Below are 14,853 nucleotides of genomic sequence, written 5' to 3' on the forward strand. Positions count from 1 at the left end.
GTATGTTACAACTGCAGAATTGCCAATTTTAACACTTTTTTGGGTAGGTTTATCTTTATTTCTCCTTGCATATCCTACAGTATTTCCTTTATAAATGTTGATACTATGTTCTATTTAAGTTTTTTATTTTAGTTACAGTATAGTCAACATACAGTGTAATATTCGTTTTTCGGCATACAATATAGTGACTCAACACTTCATACATGGCCTGGTGCTCATCACGAGAAGCGCCCTCCCTAACCCCCATCACCTATTTCACCCATCCCCTACAAACCTCCCCTCTGATCACCATTAGTTTGTTCTCAATAGTTAAAAGTCTATTTCTTGGGGCACCTGGGTGGCTCAGTGGGTTAAGCTTCTGCCTTCGGCTCAGGTCATGATCCTGGGGTCCTGGGATCAAGCCCCCTGTCAGGCTCTCTGCTCGGCGGGGAGCCTGCTTCCCCCTCTCTCTCTGCCTGCCTCTCTGCTTACTTGTGATCTCTCTCTCTGTCAAATAAATAAATAAATCTTCAAAAAAAAAAAAAGTCTGTTTCTTGCTTTGTTACTTTTTTTCTATGCTTCCTTTGTTTTAGGTTTTTAAGAAAGTGTCCTTAAGATAGAACACTTACTTAAAAAGTTGAGAACATGGGCACCTGGGTGGCTCAGTGGGTTAAGCCGCTGCCTTCGGCTCAAGTCATGGTCTCAGGGTCCTGGGATCGAGTCCCGCATCGGGCTCTCTGCTCCACAGGGAGCCTGCTTCCCCCTCTCTCTCTGTCTGCTGCTCTACTTGTGATCTCTCTCTAAAAAAAAAAAAAAGTTGAGAACATGAATCTTTCAAATTGAGACCTACTTAAAGAAACTGAAACCATTAAATCTTGTAATTTCATTGTCTAATTTTCAACACTGAAACTTTGAGCCATTGTGATTACTTTAGTAATCAAAGAGTCACATTTAACAAAGTATACACAGAAAGTCTTCTTCCCTCACAGAAAGCCCAGAACTCTGGGGACACTGGTAGTACGCAAGCTCAGGTCAGACCCAGCATTCCTCAGCAGGCCAGACCAGAACAGGCTGGTACTGTCCCCCATCCTTACGGCTTCCCCCAGCACCAGCCCACCCCAGTGAACATCCACACCTCACAGGAGCTACGAGTACTCACAGGTAGCTCAAGATGTGAGACCTAAGTCTTAAATCTATTTGGTTTTCCTCCATTCCATAGGACTTTGAGCCCATGCTTATCTGAATCACCAGAAAGTTTTTTGTATATGAAAATACAATTCACCAAACACATCTGGTCATTAATGAAGAAACCAATTTGATTTAAAGGGAAATTTTTTGCAAAAGTATTTAATATAGGGCGCCTGGGTGGCTCAATGGGTTGGGCCTCTGCCTTCGGCTCAGGTCGTGGTCTCAGGGACCTGGGATCAAGGCCCGCGTCGGGTTCTCCGCTCAGTGGGGAGCCTGCTTCCCCCTCTCTCTCTGCCTGCCTCTCTGCCTGCTTGTGACCTCTCTCTGTCTGTCAAATAAATAAATAAAATCTTTTTTAAAAATTTAATATAATATTTCTTGATACACTGCGTGGCAGCAGATTTAAATCATTACATTAATGCAAAAATTTAATAAAATTTTAAATTCTTCTGCATGAAAGACAGCATACTTGTAGATCCAAAAAAAAGTCATGAAAAACCAAAAATGCGAATAATATATATTTGAATGTAATCTTTGTGCTCCTCCTTAAAAAACAGGCTTAAAATACAACAAGATCATCATATAAAAAACTTCTGGAGATAAAAGCAAAAAAGAATCATAAAGGCTACATAAAATTTAACCTTCTGAATATCAAAATCACTATAAATAAAATTAGTATCCTTATTTATTAATCAATATATTGTTACTGAATACCACATGTGAGGCCCTATCCTGGGTGCTCAGGATCTAGAAGTAAACAAAACAGACATGAAACTTGAAAGACTAACCTTACATATCTTTAAATATGAAGAGCTCTTAAAAACTACAGTGGTGTTTTGGGGGTTTTTTGTTTTTTTTGGTCTGTCCTAAATCTCTTACTTTTGAAAATTTCTCTACTTAGCATGATTCTACGAGAATATCAATCACAGAATGAGCCAATAAAAATACCCCTATACCATATACACTGTAGTTGGCCCTGTAAGGGGCACATGACTCAGGTCAGTGTTCTTCTAGAGGCAGTTAATGCGAATTCTGAAAATGAGAATCATCTCTTCTCTTTTTAAAGGAGCAACCTAGAAAATTCCAGAAATCCTTTCCATAACAGTAAAAAAAAAATGGGCCAAGAATGAAGCCAATGACAAAACTATGAACGAGAATGAAAAGCAGGACCAAAAGATGAAGGAAAGGGGAAATGAAGGGAAGGGGAGAGAGATTCCAAAAATGTCACTTAAGATATTAAATACAGATCTGCCCACAGCTGAATCAGACCACTATTCAACTTCATAATTAAACCAGCCATTAAATTTCTCCCCTGGTTCAGCTAATTCAACTAGCTTTCCCCCCACCGACCCACTACAACTGAAAGAATACCAAACGGGACGGATTTAACAGGGGAAAGATAAAAAGATGATCAATGTACAAAAACACATGAGTATTCAAATCACACAAAAAATATAAATAGCTTTAAACACATTTTTAAAAGTTTAATTCTACCAGAAATAAAAGGAATACAAGTGAAAAGCGCTCATGATATACCATTTTTATCATGGTGAAGATGTAGGAAAACACTCTAATATACTTCTGGTGATCGTATAAAACCAACCATTTTGCAAGTCAATTTGGCAATGTCAATCAAAAGGTAGACAAGTATTTAAAAATACTCAGAACCAAAGTCAATACTGTAAGGATATTTTTGCTCCCTAAATTATTTTAAAGCTCAGTGGAATCCCAATCAAAATCAATTTAGAAATAACTCAACAACATGATCCTAAAGTCAATCTCCTGATTAAAAAAATAAATAAATAAAGGTCTCACAATAGGCAACTGATTAAGGGAATTGGGTAACATTCATATAATAAAACAGTATATACTCAGTAAAATAAATGAAGTGGAACGGTATGTTCTGATACTACATGATAGCTAAGAACCACAATTAACTGGAAAAAAATGAAGTACTTAACATTTGAATAAAATAAAAACACACACACTTTAAAAAATTCTCCTGAGTGGCTAATTTCTTTAAAGAGTGTCAAAAAAGGGACACCTGGATGGCTTCGTCAGTTAAGCATCTGCCTTCGGCTCAGGTCATGATCCCAACATCCTGGGATCGGGCCCCACATTGGGTTCCTGGCTCAGCATGGAGCCTGCTTCTCCCTCTGCCTGCTGCTCCCCTGCTTGTGCTCTCTCTCTCTCTCCTCTCCCACAAATAAATACATAAAATCTTAAAAAAAAAAAAAACTTAAAATAAAAAAATTAAAAGTGCCCCAAATACTCTGAATCAAGAATAAGTAGCAAGTAATAGAGGGGGGGAAGGCAAGGAGGAAAAGAAGAGAAACTACACAATAAAAATGTGTTATGAAATTAGAGAAATTATACTTGAATGATACTGGATTTTTTTTTAAAAATCAACTAAACCAATTAAGCAGACCAAAGGATATATCATAACAGTGTATATGAAAAAAAAAATTGCTAAAGACAAATGCTCAGCCATTTGCAAAAAAAAAAAAAAAAAAAAAAAAAAACCTAGATTCCTACCTTCACATTTCACACCAAAATTAAATTCAGATGAATCAAAGGTGCTAAAAAATATGAAAAACCCAGAAGGTAAAATGTGTGAACATTTGCATCACCTTGGAGTAAGAAAAGCTTAGCAATGTGTATCAAGAAAATAAAAACTTTTGAGAGACTATGTGAGGGTAACTGTTCCCAGACTTGCCATCCAATATAAACAACTAGAAAACTGGATGAAATATATGAAATTAATATTTTTAGACACTGGAAAACAAAAATACAAGACCCTGATCCCTGACAGAAGGAAAAAACAAGATGAGCCCTGTATCCCTACAGCTTTGGGCTTGGGGGCACCCTCCAGATGGCTGCACAGAACTCCTGCTGCACAGGACTCCAAGGAAAACACCCAGTTCAGGCTGACTTGGGTTATGAGAGATCAGAATTATGGGAGTCTAACGCCGGTGAGATTTGCAAAGCAAAGTGCCAGGGAGGAGGAAGCTATCTCTGAAGAAGAGGTCTAGAAATCAGCATGTGGGTACTCTTAAGTCTTTGGCTGAATAGCAACTGCTCATGTTGGGGTGATACTCTATGATGTGAGGCAAAGAATGGCCACCAGGAAACTAAAATGAGTAATTTCCAGAGATACTAAACTCATGCAACAACCTGGATCTAAGAAATTACACTGAGTGGGGGAAAAAAAAAATCTCAACAGGTTATGTACCTTTCCATTTATATAACATTTTTGAAATGACGGAATTTTAGAAATGGAGAACAGACTGCTGGTTGCCAGGACTTAGAGAGGGTGAGTAGGTACAGCTACAAAATTATGAGCAACACGAGGAACTCCTGGTGACAGAATTGGTCAGTACCTTGACGCTGGCGGTAAATACATGAACCTATGCAGGTGATAAATTGTACAGAACTAAATATGGACACATAAATGAGTACAAGTAAAACAAGAAATTTGAATAAGATAAGTGAACTGTATCAATGTCATTCTGTTTGTGATATTTATACTATAGTTTTGCAAAATGTTACTGTTGAGGGGAAATGAGTAAAGTGTACACAGATATCTCCATATTATTTCTTACAAATGTAAACCTATAATTATCTCAATAAAAATATCAATTAAAAAAATACTTCAGGGGGTGCCTGGGTGGCTCAGTGGGTTAAAGTCTCTGCCTTCGGCTTGGGTCATGGTCCCGGGGTCCTGGGATTGAGTCCTGCATTGGGCTCTCTGCTCAGCGGGGAGCCTGCTTCCTCCTCTCTCTCTCTCTCTCTCTCTCTCTCTCTCTCTCTGCCTGCCTCTTTGCCTACTTGTGATCTCTATTAAAAAATAATAATAATAATACTTCAGGGGCGCCTGGGTGGTTTAGTCTGTTAAGCATACTACTCCAGATCTCAGCTCAGGTCTTGACCCCAGGGTCATGAGTTCAAGCCCTATACTGGCCTCCATTCCCAGTGTGAAGCCTACTTAAAAAAATAAAAAATACTTCAAATGAATCAAGCTGGCATGTAAGTAACTTAACTCCTTATCAAAATAAAATTCAATATATATAAAAACCATATAATCATCACATTTGAAAAAATGTTTGACAAAAGTCAGCTCACATTCGTGATCAAATCTCTCAGTATACTAGGAAAAGAAGTATACTTCTCATACTCATAAAGGACAAATATAAGAAGAAACCTACAATGAAAAGATGTTCAACATCACTAATCATTTGAAAAATGCAAATCAAAAACTTCAGTGAGATACTACTTTAACATCCATTAGATGGCTTTCACTGTTTTAAGAAGAAAACCACAAATATTGGTAAGGATATGGAAAACTGAGGACCCTTGTGCATTGCTGGTGGGAATGTAAATACTGCAGCTGCCATGGGAAACAGTACAGTAGTTACTCAAAAAATTAAACACACAGTGACCATATGATCCACCAACTCCACTTCTGGGTATATGCACAAAAGAACTAAAAGCAGGTATTCAAACAGATATAGCAGTATTATTCACAACAGTCAAAAGATGGAAATAACCCAAATTCCCATCAATGGATGAATAGATAACATCTGGATACATATGCTGGAATACTATTCAGCCTTAAAAAGTAATGGAATTCTGACACATTCTACAACATAATTGAACCCTGAAGAAACTATGGTAGGTGAAATGAACTAGACACAAAGGTTTAAATAAAATATGATTCCACCATATATGAGATACCTGGAGTAGTCAGATTTACAAGGACAGAAAATTGAATGGTTGCCAGGGCCCGGGAGGGAGGGGCATATGGAATGGGGAATTATTGTTTATAGGTACAGATTTCAGTCTGGGAAGATGAAAATGTTCTGGAGATGGATGGTGAGATGGTTCCAAAACAATGCCAAGGTACTTAGTGCCACTGAACTTTACAGTCTGGGAAAATGAAAATGTTCTGGAGATGGATGGTGAGATGGTTCCAAAACAATGCCAAGGTACTTAGTGCCACTGAACTTTACAAGTAAAAGTGGCTAAAATGGTAAATTTGACATTATTATATTTTGCCACATTAAGAAAAATCAATATATTAAAAAAATCCTACAATTAACACCATACTTACTAGTGAAAAACTGAACATTTCTCCCCTAAAACTTCACACAAGGCAAGGACATTCATTCTCACTACTTCTACTCAGCATTATACTGGAGTTCCTAGCTAGTGCAATAAGGCAAGAAAAAGAACCAGAGACATGCACATTGTAAAGGAAAAATTGTCTTTATTTGCAACAGGATGATTGTATACATAAAAATTCCCAAAGAATCTATCAAATAACCACTAGAGTATATAACTGAATATATAGCAAGGTCACAAAAAAATCAATTGATTCTATATACTAGCACCAATCAGCTGGAAACTAAAATTTTAAAACACAATACCATTTGCAGTGGCATTAGAAAACATAAAATAGGGGAGGAGTCAAGATGGCGGAGAAGTAGCAGCCTTAGACTACATCAGGTAGCAGGAGATCAGCTCGATAGCTTATCTAAACATTGCAAACACCTACAAATCCAACGGGAGAGCGAAGAGAAGAAGAACAGCAATGCTAGAAACAGAAAATCAACCACTTTCTGAAAGAACCTGTTTTTATCCCCTTTCTCCCCCCCACAATTAGAGGTCTCTTCTGATTTGGTTACAGCGCATTTTTCAGGGGTCTTTGCCACCCTTTTAGTAGTTTATTTGCTCCTTCATATCCTCTTATCTGGACAAAATGACAAGGCGGAAAAAATCACCACAAACAAAAGAACAAGAGACAGTACCGAAGGCTAGGGACCTAATCAACACAGACACTGGTAATTTGTCAGATCAAGAGTTCAGAATGACGATTCTGAACATTCTAGCCGGGCTCGAAAAAGGCATGGAAGATATTAGAGAAACCCTCTCTGGAGATATTAAAGCCCTTTCTGGAGAAATTAAAGAACGAAAATCTAACCAAGTTGAAATCAAAAAAGCTATTAATGAGGTGCAATAAAAAATGGAGGCTCTCACTGCTAGGATCAATGAGGCAGAAGAAAGAATTAGTGATATAGAAGACCAAATGACAGAGAATAAAGAAGCCGAACAAAAGAGGGACAAACAGCTACTGGACCATGAGGGGAGAATTCGAGAGATAAGTGACACCATAAGACGAAACAACATTAGAATAATTGGGATTCCAGAAGAAGAAGAAACAGAGAGGGGAACAGAAGGTCTATTGGAGAGAATCATTGGAGAGAATTTCCCTAATATGGCAAAGGGAACAAGCATCAAAATCCAGGAGATGCAGAGAACCCCCCTCAAAGTCAACAAGAATAGGTCCACACCCCGTCACCTAATAGTAAAATTTACAAGTCTTAGTGACAAAGAGAAAATCCTGAAAGCAGCCCGAGAAAAGAAGTCTGTAACATACAATGGTAAAAATATTAGATTGGCGGCAGACTTATCCACAGAGACCTGGCAGGCCATAAAGAGCTGGCATGATATATTCAGAGCACTAAACGAGAAAAACATGCAGCCAAGAATACTCTATCCAGCTAGGCTATCATTGAAAATAGAAGGAGAGATAAAAAGCTTCCAGGACAAACAAAAACTAAAAGAATTTGCAAACACCAAACCAGCTCTACAGGAAATATTGAAAGGGGTCCTCTAAGCAAAGAGAGAGCCTAAAAGTAGTAGATCAGAAAGGTACAGAGACAATATACAGTAACAGTCACCTTACAGGCTAATAATGGCACTAAATTCATATCTCTCAATAGTAACCCTGAATGTTAATGGGCTAAATGCCCCAATCAAAAGACACAGGGTATCAGAATGGATAAAAAAACAAAACCCATCAGTATGTTGCCTACAAGAAACTCATTTTAGACACAAAGACACCTCCAGATTTAAAGTGAGGGGGTGGAAAACAATTTACCATGCTAATGGGCATCAGAAGAAAGCTGGGGTGGCAATTCTTATATCAGATGAATTAGATTTTAAGCCAAAGACTATAATAAGAGATGAGGAAGGACACTATATCCTACTCAAAGGGTCTGTCCAACAAGAAGATCTAACCATTTTAAATATCTATGCCCCTAACGTGGGAGCAGCCAACTATATCAACCAATTAATAACAAAATCAAAGAAACACATCAATAATAATACAATAATAGTAGGGGACATTAACACTCCCCTCACTGAAATGGACAGATCATCCAAGCAAAAGATCAACAAGGAAATAAAGGCCTTAAATGACACACTGGACCAGATGGACATCACAGATCTATTCAGAACATTTCATCCCAAAGCAACAGAATACACATTCTTCTCTAGTGCACATGGAACCTTCTCCAGAATAGATCACATCCTGGGTCACAAATCAGGTCTCAACCGGTATCAAAAGATTAGGATCATTCCCTGCATATTTTCAGACCACAATGCTCGGAAGCTAGAACTCAATCACAAGAGGAAAGCTGGAAAGAACCCAAATACATGGAGACTAAACAGCATCCTTCTAAAGAATGAATGGGTTAACCAGGAAATTAAAGAAGAATTGAAAAAATTCATGGAAACAAATGATAATGAAAACACAACAGTTCAAAATCTGTGGGACACAGCAAAGGCAGTCCTGAGAGCAAAATATATAGCGGTACAAGCCTTTCTCAAGAAACAAGAAAGGTCTCAAGTACACAACCTAACCCTACACGTAAAGGAGCTGGAGAAAGAACAAGAAAGAAACCCTAAACCCAGCAGGAGAAGAGAAATCATAAAGATCAGAGCAGAAATCAATGAAATAGAAACCAAAAACACAATAGAACAAATCAATGAAACTAGGAGCTGGTTCTTTGAAAGAAACAATAAGATTGATAAACCCCTGGCCAGACTCATCAAAAAGAAAAGAGAAAGGACCCAAATCAATAAAATCATGAATGAAAGAGGAGAGATCACAACTAACACCAAAGAAATACAGATAATTATAAGAACATACTATGAGCAACTCTACGCCAACAAATTTGACAATCTGGAAGAAATGGATGCATTCCTAGAGACATAGAAACTACCACAACTGAACCAGGAAGAAATAGAAAACCTGAACAGGCCCATAACCAGTAAGGAGATTGAAACAGTCATCAAAAATCTCCAAACAAACAAAAGCCCAGGGCCAGACGGCTTCCCAGGGGAATTCTACCAAACATTTAAAGAAGAACTAATTCCTATTCTCCTGAAACTGTTCCAAAAAATAGAAATGGAAGGAAAACTTCCAAACTCATTTTATGAGGCCAGCATCACCTTGATCCCAAAACAGACAAGGATCCCACCAAAAAAGAGAACTACAGACCAATATCCTTGATGAACACAGACGCAAAAATTCTCGCCAAAATACTAGCCAATAGGATTCAACAGTACATTAAAAGGATTATTCACCACGATCAAGTGGGATTTATTCTAGGGCTGCAGGGTTGGTTCAACATCCGCAAATCAATCAATGTGATAGAACACATTAATAAAAGAAAGAACAAGAACCATATGATACTCTCAATAGATGCTGAAAAAGCATTTGACAAAGTACAGCATCCTTTCCTGATCAAAACTCTTCAAAGTGTAGGGATAGAGGGCACATACCTCAATATTATCAAAGCCATCTATGAAAAACCCACCGCAAATATCATTCTCAATGGAGAAAAACTGAAAGCTTTTCCGCTAAGGTCAGGAACATGGCAGGGATGTCCATTATCACCACTGCTATTCAACATAGTACTAGAAGTCCTAGCCTCAGCAATCAGACAACAAAAAGAAATTAAAGGCATCCAAATTGGTAAAGAAGAAGTCAAACTATCACTCTTCGCAGATGATATGATACTATATGTGGAAAACCCAAAAGACTCCACTCCAAAACTGCTAGAACTTGTACAGGAATTCAGTAAAGTGTCAGGATATAAAATCAATGCACAGAAATCAGTTGCATTTCTGTACACCAACAACAAGACAGAAGAAAGAGAAATTAAGGAGTCAATCCCATTTACAATTGTACCCAAAACTATAAGATACCTAGGAATAAACCTAACCAAAGAGGCTAAGAATCTATACACAGAAAATTATAAAGTACTCATGAAAGAATTTGAGGAAGACACAAAGAAATGGAAAAATGTTCCATGCTCCTGGATTGGAAGAATAAATATTGTGAAAATGTCCATGCTACCTAAAGCAATCTACACATTTAATGCAATCCCTATCAAAATACCATCCATTTTTTTCAAAGAAATGGAACAAATAATCCTAAAATTTATATGGAACCAGAAAAGACCTTGAATAGCCAAAGGAATATTGAAAAAGAAAGCCAAAGTTGGTGGCATCACAATTCCGGACTTCAAGCTCTATTACAAAGCTGTCATCATCAAGACAGCATGGTACTGGCACAAAAACAGACACATAGATCAGTGGAACAGAATAGAGAGCCCAGAAATCGACCCTCAACTCTATGGTCAACTAATCTTTGACAAAGCAAGAAAGAATGTCCAATGGAAAAAAGACAGCCTCTTCAATAAATGGTGCTGGGAAAATTGGACAGCCACATGCAGAAAAATGAAATTGGACCACTTCCTTACACCACACACGAAAATAGACTCCAAATGGATGAAGGACCTCAATGTGAGAAAGGAATCCATCAAAATCCTTGAGGAGAATGCAGGCAGCAACCTCTTCGACCTCAGCCGTAGCAACATCTTCCTAGGAACAACGGCAAAGGCAAGGGAAGCAAGGGCAAAAATGAACTATTGGGATTTCATCAAGATCAAAAGCTTTTGCATAGCAAAGGAAACAATTAACAAAACCAAAAGACAACTGACAGAATGGGAGAAGATATTTGCAAACGACATATCAGATAAAGGGCTAGTATCCAAAATCTATAAGGAACTTAGCAAACTCAACACCCAAAGAACAAACAATCCAATCAAGAAATGGGCAGAGGACATGAACAGACATTTCTGCAAAGAAGACATCCAGATGGCCAACAGACACATGAAAAAGTGCTCCACGTCACTCGGCATCAGGGAAATACAAATCAAAACCACAATGAGATATCACCTCACACCAGTCAGAATGGCTAAAATTAACAAGTCAGGAAATGACAGATGCTGGAGAGGATGTGGAGAAAGGGGAACCCTCCTCCACTGTTGGTGGGAATGCAAGCTGGTGCAACCACTCTGGAAAACAGCATGGAGGTTCCTCAAAATGTTGAAAATAGAACTACCCTATGACCCAGCAATTGCACTACTGGGTATTTATCCTAAAGATACAAACATAGTGATCCGAAGGGGCACGTGTACCCGAATGTTTATAGCAGCAATGTCTACAATAGCCAAACTATGGAAAGAACCTAGATGTCCATCAACAGATGAATGGATAAAGAAGATGTGGTATACATCCACAATGGAATACTATGCAGCCATCAAAAGAAATGAAATCTTGCCATTTGCGACGACGTGGATGGAACTTGAGCGTATCATGCTTAGTGAAATAAGTCAATCGGAGAAAGACAACTACCATATGATCTCCCTGATATGAGGACATGGAGAAGCAACATGGGGGGTTAGGGGGATAGGAGAAGAATAAATGAAACAAGATGGGATTGGGAGGGAGACAAACCATAAATGACTCTTAATCTCACAAAACAAACTGGGGGTTGCTGGGGGGAGGTGGGATTGGGAGAGGGGGAGGGGGCTATGGACATTGGGGAGGGTATGTGCTATCGTGAGTGCTGTGAAGTGTGTAAACCTGGCGATTCACAGACCTGTACCCCTGGGGATAAAAATACATTATATGTTTAGTAAAAAAAAAAAATTTGGAAGGGGAGGCGAACCATAAGAGACTATGGACTCTGAAAAACAACCTGAGGGTTTTGAAGGGTCAGGGGTGGGAGGTTGGGGGAACAGGTGGTAGGTAATGGGGAGGGCACGTTTTGCATGGAGCACTGGGTGTTGTGCAAAAACAATGAATACTGTTAAGCTGAAAAAATAAATAAAACAAAAAAAAACCATAAAATACATAGGAATAAATTTATCAAAAGATATGGCAGAACTCTGCATTACAACCTATAAAACAGTACTGAGAGAAATTAAAGATCTTTAAAAATGAAGAAATATACCATGCCCATAGATTGGAAGACTTAATCTTTATTAAAAAAAAATCAGTATTTATCAAAAACATCAATATTTTATATTACCAATTCTTTCCAAATTGATCTATAGATTGAATGTAATCCCAATCAAAATCCCAGGAGGACTTTTTTTTAAAAGAAATTAACCAGACAGTTGTACAATGTTTGTGGAAATGCAAAAGTCATATTCTATTCTATTGTAGCCAAAACAATCTTGAAAAAGACAGAGTTGAAAGACACATTACACCACAGGGATGCATCAGCAAAAGCCTAATTGTAGGAAATCCTACAGGAGAAATTAGTTTATATATATATGTCTCTCTCTATATATATGTGTAACAGTGTGAATTTTGCTGACGCATCCCTGATGCATACCATTTGCTGATGTGGTATGACATCACACACACATACAAAGAGACTAGAGACTTAATAATTAATATCACATTGAAAACAAACATTATGACATAATTAGAAATTATTTAATGAAATTAAAAATAATGTTAATTTTTAGAGTGTGAAAATGGAATGTACTTAAATTTCTACTTCTTTTGTATTCATTCTTTCTCTTATTTCTACCAACATCTACTTTTTTTTTCTACTTCTAACAGAGACTAGTAGATATACCGAAGTTATTGTTAATATTTGACTTTCCTTTGCACCAAACAGTGTTTAGGGAGAATATGAGGGAAATGTTAAGTGCATGACACTACCAACAAAGGAAGGGAAAAGGTAACAAAGACCCTTCTAAAATGTAAAAGTCTTTCAATGTGGCTATGCTAAGCACCATTAGATTTAGTAGGTAGGCAAGAGTCTATGTGTGGTGATTTCAGAGATGCTAAAAGATTTCTCTGCCCCAAATCACCAAGCCGTCAGCTGGATCACTATGTTCTATTTCATATACCAAGTTTCAGTGAAATGCTAACTCTTAGAAGACTCTTTTTTGTTGTTATTGTTAAGATTATTTATTTGAGAGAGAGAGTAAGCACAGCAGGGGTAGGGGAGGGCAGAGGGAGAGGGAGATAGAGAAGCAGGCTCCCCACTGAGCAGGGAGCACAACACAGAGCTCAATCCCAGGACCCTGAGATCATGACCTGAGCTGAAAGCAGATGCTTAACCCACTGAGCCACCCAGGCGCCCCTAGAAGACTCTTTTTATATGCAAATGTATCAGTGATGAAACCTACTCAACCAATGGAACCCATTAAAATTTTAGCAAGTAACTTAGAATAGTTTAGATAGAAACAGCTTAGAAGTAGTTCAGACATTTAGCTAGAGGGCAGATCCTGGGATAATATGAGCCCAACCAGTTCAGTTTAACTAGTAGAGGAGAAATCTGTGTCCTATGGAAGGTCCAGCATGAGAAATCCTAAGGCCCAAAAAGATGAAACAGCAGGAACAAAACCTAGCATGCCAACATTTAGCAATGACTATTAGAGACACTAGACCAGTGTTTTTCAAACTGTCTCTACAACCAGAATTGTTTTTTCACAGACTAGAACAGAATAGAAAATATCCAAATGTATCACATATAAAGGAAGGTTTTCGTTCATAAAATTATTTTTCAGGGGTGTGTGTGCACATGTGCACACGTAGACACACATACATATGTAGGTCAGGATGTAAAAGTATTTTTACTGTGGGTCATGTTCAAAAATATTTCAGAGCCATCGCAAGAATCTATAAGCTTTGGGTAAGCAAAGGCTGTGTCTGCTTTTATTCACCGTTACATCCGCAGAAACAACACACTGCCTGGCACACAGCAGATACTCAATAACATCTGTCAAGTGAGCACAAGAATGAGGGCAGATGTTGGGGCACCTGGGTGGCTCAGTGGGTTGAGGCCTACGGCTCAGGTCATGAATCCAGGGTCCTGGGATCGAGCCCCGCATCGGGCTCTCTGCTCAGCGGGAGGCCTGCTTCCCTTCCTCTCTCTGCCTGCCTCTCTGCCTACTTGTGGTCTCTGTCTGTCAAATAAATAAATAAAATCTTTAAAAAAAAAGAATGAGGGCAGATGTTGAAAAACTGTGGAGAAGAAACCAACACTAAATTTTATCTACTTCACAATTTTGCTTTGGTCTCTATAGTATCCTAAATAAAAGTTTAGGGAAAAAAAAAAAAAACTTACTGTTTTTCTCAAGAATAGTTTTTTCTTTTTTTAACCAGGGGAGTAATTTTTAAAACCTAAAACTCTTCTAAGTTCTAATTTTCAAGGCTATATAGATATGAAGCCAAAAATGACCACTCGAGCGTCCCCCTCCCAGTGGTACCCTTTTCACAGCCAACCCTCCTGCTGAAGGAGCTGTGAGTGCTGTCCTCCCTCACCCAAGCCCAGCATTTAACCAGGAGGCAGCAGAAAAGGGACTCATAAACAAAAATGGACTCTGATTCTCTCCAAATGTGCAGGAGGCATCAGTAACCCTGCCATCACCACAGCAGTCTGCTAGTCAAGAGCTGGAACCTTGGTGTAAGAAAGCCACCACACTGGGGCGCCTGGGTGGCTCAGTCGGTAAACATCTGCCTTTGGTT

The 14,853-nt window shown here is 38.4% G+C and overlaps 1 protein-coding gene across 1 annotated transcript in view; it reads right to left on the reverse strand.

Annotated features, from left to right (window-relative positions):
- AFG1L (AFG1 like ATPase) overlaps nt 1-14,853 on the reverse strand; it is a 229,216-nt gene that overhangs the window by 139,466 nt on the left and 74,897 nt on the right. The window lies entirely within an intron of this gene.

This window comes from Meles meles, chromosome 5 (assembly GCF_922984935.1).
Source record: "Meles meles chromosome 5, mMelMel3.1 paternal haplotype, whole genome shotgun sequence".
In the NCBI taxonomy this organism is placed as follows: domain Eukaryota; kingdom Metazoa; phylum Chordata; class Mammalia; order Carnivora; family Mustelidae; genus Meles; species Meles meles.